Genomic DNA, 6,090 nt, shown 5'->3' on the forward strand with positions numbered 1-6,090 from the left:
ATTTTAAGTAATCTCTACACCCAAGGTGGGGCTCAAACTCACAACCTGGAGATCAAGAATTGCATGCTCTTCTAACTGAGCCACCCAGGTGCCTCTAAAAGATTTAGATTCTAAAAAGAGAGTGTCGGGGCGTCTGGGTGGCGCAGTCGGTTAAGCGTCCGACTTCAGCCAGGTCACGATCTCGCGGTCCGTGAGTTCGAGCCCCGCATCAGGCTCTGGGCTGATGGCTCAGAGCCTGGAGCCTGTTTCCGATTCTGTGTCTCCCTCTCTCTCTGCCCCTCCCCCATTCATGCTCAGTCTCTCTCTGTCCCAAAAATAAATAAACGTTGAAAAAAAAAAAATTAAAAAGAGAGTGTCTTGGGGAGCCTGGGTGGCTCAGTCGGTTAAGCCTCTGACTCTTGATTTCAGCTCAGGTCATGATCTCACGGTTCGTGAGTTCGAACCCCGCATCAGGCTCTGCTCTGACAGCACGGAGCCTGCTTGGGATTCTGTCTCCCTTTTTCTCTGTCTCTCCCTTGCTTGCTCTCTTTCTCTTTCAAAATAAATAAAAATAAAGTAAAAAAAAAAAAAATAAAGAGAGAATGTCTTTTTAGACACCAGCGGTTAGAACTGTGATTGTGTTGCCATTTGTTAGCCAGGAATAGGTAGTCCCTCAAGAATTATATCCAATGCAGGAAGAGTCATCTCCAAGGAAAAGTAGGAAGCTTTTTCCAGAAGAAGGGGTAATGAAGAAACAACAGGTATTTCCCACAGAAGGAGATGCAGAATACTAATACTTAGGGTTTATCATGCACATATGTGAGCCTTGACCACTGCTGTGCCTCATATTATGCTGGTAAACATTGTAGTCCATCCTTATTCAATTTCCAGAACCACATGAGGAAGGTAGTCTCATATCTGTGTTACAGGTAGGGAAACTGAGGCACAGAAGAGTTGATGAACTGTTCTGAGGTTATAGTATGAGGCAAAGCAAGGATTTAAACTCAGGCTTATGACAACCCAGAGCCCAAGGTCAACTCCTTACTGAGTGATACATCAGAGCTTCTGTTTCTATGACACACAGGATGGTTACAAGGAACTCTGGCTCATGAGTTGATAAAGCTGCTGCCACGTCCTCAGTTGGAGGAAGCCTGGGTTTTCAGACTGGGGGTTTTGCTCAAGACCGTGTGTGTGTGTGTGAAGGGATGTCACACGTTTGAAATAACCTCAAGTCCATCCCCCAGCACTTTTGAGAGCACAGTGAAGTGGTAAAGGCCACAGAGGCCAACTGTCTAGACTCAAAACCCAGTTCTACTGCCTACTTAACCATATCTGCTTTACCTCAGTTTCCTCATCTGTAAAATGGGGATAACAATTGTTCGTCTCTCAGAGTGGTAAGGGTTAAAATAGATGATGTATGTAGAGTTCCAAAACTGTGCCTGGCACTTAAATGTTATCGATTACCATTGTCACCACCACCGGTAATTTCATTCTTAGAAATGGCGATCTTGGTTGCAAAACCTAGAAACACACTCAGACTAATTTAAGCCACAAAAGGAATTTGTTGAAAGAGGTAGGCTGTCATAGATCCAAAGGGGAGGGCTTCCAGCTGAACCTTACAAGAGCTTGAATCTGTATCTGCAAACCCACCAAACCCACTCTTGTCCGTCTGAGACTGCAGTTTCTAACGTGTCTGCTCCCCTTGTCTTTCCTCTGCAGGCCGGCTTACTATATGAAATTATCTAGTGTACTTATCCATGTTTACTGCCTGGCTTACTCTAAAGAACCTGAGATTAGGACTGGCAGGAAGTTTGTCTCATTCTTGGTTATAACTGGTACCTGGCCTATTGCCTGACATGTAGTAGGGAATCAAGTGACGATCTTGTGAAGAAAATAAGAGCCCCATCCGTCAGACTAGTGTGTTCAGAAGTGACAGTCATCAGCTGGTCCAACTCGCCAAATTCTAAGTTTCCCAGCATTGCTTTCATTGCAAGCTTCTCTCCTGCAAGATATGCAATTGTAGTTAACAGTCTGGTCCACTGCCTGTAATTTGCTTTGAATCCATCTATCTATGATACATAGACTTTTAAAAAATATTTTATTTTGGGGGCACCTGTGTGGCTCAGTTGGTTAAGCATCTGACTTCAGCTTAGGTCATGATCTCACAGTTTGTGGGTTTGGGCCCCTCATTGGGCTCTGCTGAGAGCTCAGAGCCTGGAGCCTGCTTTGAATTCTGTGTCTCCCCCTCTCTCTGCTCCTCCCCCACTCATGCTCTGTGTCCCTCTCTCTCCTTCAAAAATAAATAAAAACATTAAAAAAAAATATATATATATATATATTTAACTTTTTTAAAGAGAAATGTTATTTTTAAGTAATCTCTACACCCAACATGGGACCCAAACCCACAACCCCAGAGTCCAGGGTCACATGTTGCACTGACTGAGGCAGCCAGGCACCCCTCTGTGAGACATAGACTTTTGACACAGACTCTAAAGTAAAGGATGGGGACAAATGGAATAGTTCAATATAGAAGGATGTGCAGTGGGAACTAAAATTGGATGTGGTATATTCATCAGTTAATATATTTGTCTAATGACATAATTCCTACCTTCCCAGGGACTAGAGTGATGAGTACTTAGAAAGTGAGGACCTCTGAGTGATAGCAGGGTCCAGAGAGAGAGGCTTTTAATCTGTTCAGAGGTGCCAGAAGGCTTTACAGATAAACTGACCTTTGAACTGGGTCCTAAGGGATGTGTAGGAGTTTCCCAGGTCTGTGAGGGTTGGAAGGGTATTCCAAGCAGAAGGAGGAAAGGGGAACTTCACAAAGGTGGGCATGATTGGAACTAAGGGTAGGAGTTGAGGGGGCGTCAAAGTGGCTGAGAAAACAGGCAGAGGGAAATTCCAAATGGCCCTTCTTTGCCAGGTTAAGGGTATCAGTGTGCCGTCTGATGCAAAAAAAACAAACAAACACAAAACCAAAAAACCCAGATTCAAACCAGCTTAAAACAAGATTTAGTATTTCACGTGACAGGAAGTTCAGGGGTAAGGCAGGCTCTAGGGTTGGTTAATTAAACGTTCAGGACGTCAGTAAGGACCCAGGGTCTTTCCATCTCTACTATATTGGCCTCAGCCAATAGCCTCTGGTTGATTGCCTCTGCTTGCAATTAATTGGCTGGCTTAAGTGGTTGGGCCTCTCTGCACTTCCTCCTTCATGTCTTGTCAGCAATAGTGGCTTTCTGTGACTCTCTCTCTAAAAGTAAGGGAACTTCTCCAAGCACCCTTCACGGCTCTACTTCCCCATTCTTGAACTTCTGGGGAAGTAGGAGAGACATCCTCATAGATCAGTCAGACCCAGAGCTGGGGGCAGGGCCAGCTCTTCCCTGAGGTACATGGCGGGGTTTGGGAACAGTGGGCACCTGAACAAAGTGGGGGTTCAGTTAGTGAAGACATGAATTAAGTCTTTGGGAGGTGGAAGGTGAGGAGCCATTGAAATGTTTTGAGCAGGGAAGGGACACGATCAGGTTTGTGGGTTATTGGAAAGATCGTTTTGGCAGCTTTGCTGCAGAGATTTGAGCAGAACCAGACCTGGTGGGAGAGGATTAGAAAATGAGGCATGAGGAGAGCTTTTATCATGATGAAGCCATGCATCCTTATCACAGCCTCATCCGTTACTGCCCCTCACGTGCCCTCTTGTCTGGCCTCCAGCCACATATGCCCTCCCGAGGGCCCTAGGCATGTCTCCTTCCTGCCTTCGTGCTAACTACTGTTCTCTGTGACTGGAAGGCGAGTCCAACCCGCTCTTCTCTGGCTTTGCCTGGTCACCTTTTTTCTTAGCCTTCAGATCCCAGCCCGGCTATCACCTCAGGGAGACCTTTGACTTCCTCCCAGAAGGTCTTCCTGTTGTCATGAATCATCAGCACCCTATTCTTTTCCAAAGCACACAATTGGAATAGATTGCGTAACTAATTGTGTATGTAAGCAATTCTGCACTTATTTGTTAGTGTCAGACTGGAGAGTCCACGAGAACAGGGGCCTCTTCTGTCTTCACCATTGTACCCCTAGTGCTGAGAATGGCACTGGTTCACTGGTGGGTGCTTAGTAGATACCGTTGAGTAAAAGGCCAGATCTGCCTCTGATTAAGTTGGATGGTAAGGGTGAGCAGTCAAGTGCACAGGCGCTGGCGTTGCCAAAGTCACTATGTTTAGTTAGAATACTGACTTGCAGTGTGCAGGAACTTCACATCATTTGTGGCTACTATTTTCATTAGTGAATCACAGGAAATGAATTTTTTTTTTTTTTTTTTAATTTAGAAGCCAGTACAAGTTTGTCTTGGCATTCATGCTTATTATGATGCCCTGGGGATCTCCAGCTTATCCTGCATGGCTGGGCCAAATGTTAGGGCCATGGCCTTTCCCTCTGGGCTGGAGTCCCCTCAGCTCTGCCCACTACCACCCCTCCCCCAATCCTGATTGCAGTAGGACAGCCCAGCCAAGGAAGGGAGGCCTTCTTTACCTGGAGAACCCCTCTAAACTGAATCCATTTAATCCTGTCTTTATTCATTCACTTGACGAATACCTATCGTGTGCCAGGCCCTGTTAGGCCTGGAAATGTGGAGAGGAATAATAAGGGCTCATTAATTACAGATGCTCAGTCCACAGGTATTTCTCACCCCCAATTATTTATATACTTATATGTGTATGTGTGTATTTACATTTATTTGTTAAGTTTGAAAAGAACAGAGAACGAAAGAGAAGGTCCCCACCTCAAAGAGATGAGAGTCTCATGTGAGACTAACAATTACAATAATGTAAGTGTGGAGGTGATGGTGGAGAGGCCATCAAAGTGGTATAAGGATATAGATATCCTGGGGTAGGCGGAGGAAGCCAGTGGGGAACGCTTTCTTTAGAAGGAGTTGGGTTTTTGCCTTTTAATTTTGATGTCAGATAAATAGTGAATATTTGTTTTAATGTTTATTTATTTTTGAGAGAGAGAGAGCACAAACAGGGGAGGAGCAGAGACAAAGGGAGACACAGAATCTGAAGCAGGCTCCAGGCTCTGAGCTGTCAGCACAGAGCCTGACGCGGCGCTCGAACTCACAATTGCAAGATCATGACCTGAGCCAAAGTCGGATGCTCAACTGACTGAGCCATCCAGGTGCCCCATGAATAATTTTTTTTAGTATAAGTAAGTCCCATGCAATGTTTAGGACATACTCGTGCTAAAAAATTGTTTGTCTGAAATTCAGATTTAGCTGGGCTTCCGCTATTTTTATTGGCTAAATCTGGCAGCCCAGTGCTGAGGTAGTTTGACAGGATGTTGAGATTGTTCCAGGCTGAGGGAACAGGACAAGCAAAAGAAAGGACTCAAAGTACAATTAGCCTCATCTGGTGCTGAGAGCTAGCTAGGGAGAGCCAGAGGATTCCGGCTCCACCAATAATTATTTTGCATCTATAAAGTGCCAGAAGTTCAGTGATCTATGAACCCAACCACTACTCTGAACTCCCAATACACTTACTTACTGCCCACTTATTACCTTTCCGTTGTGGTCCCTAGACCAGTGATCGGCATCAGCATCGCCTGGGGACTAGTTAGAAAGATTCTTGGGCCTCACCCCAGACCCACTGAATTAGAAACTGTGTGGGTCAGGCCCTGCGTTATGTGTTTTAATAAGCCCTTCAGGTGATGCAAATACCAGTTGGAAAACTACTGATCTACATGTCAAAATATTAAATGAGTGGAGTTCCTTAAAATCAGGAACCAGGTGTAAGAAACATTTAGGAAGTGATGGATGGTTCCTGGCAGACAAACTCCTGCCCTCTACAGGGCCCAGTCTCTAGTCATCACCAGACATTTGTTGCAGTGAGGAAGCCCAGCTGTAGTGTTGCCAGGTGTTTAGAATTTTTAACAGATGGGCATGTGTTAAAGATTTTATTTGACTCCAGGGGCGCCTGGGTGGCTCAGTCGGTTGAGCGTCCGACTTCGGCTCAGGCCATGATCTCAATGGTTCGTGAGCTCGAGCCCCATGTCGGGCTCTGTGCAGACAGCTCGGAGCTTGGAGCCTGCTTTGGATTCTGTCTCTCCCTCTCTCAAAAATAAATAAACAGGGGCGCC

Source organism: Lynx rufus, unplaced genomic scaffold (assembly GCF_022079265.1).
Source record: "Lynx rufus isolate CCGP_SWC_20201006 ecotype Redwood Valley unplaced genomic scaffold, mLynRuf1.p SCAF_23, whole genome shotgun sequence".
Taxonomy (NCBI): Eukaryota; Metazoa; Chordata; class Mammalia; order Carnivora; family Felidae; genus Lynx; species Lynx rufus.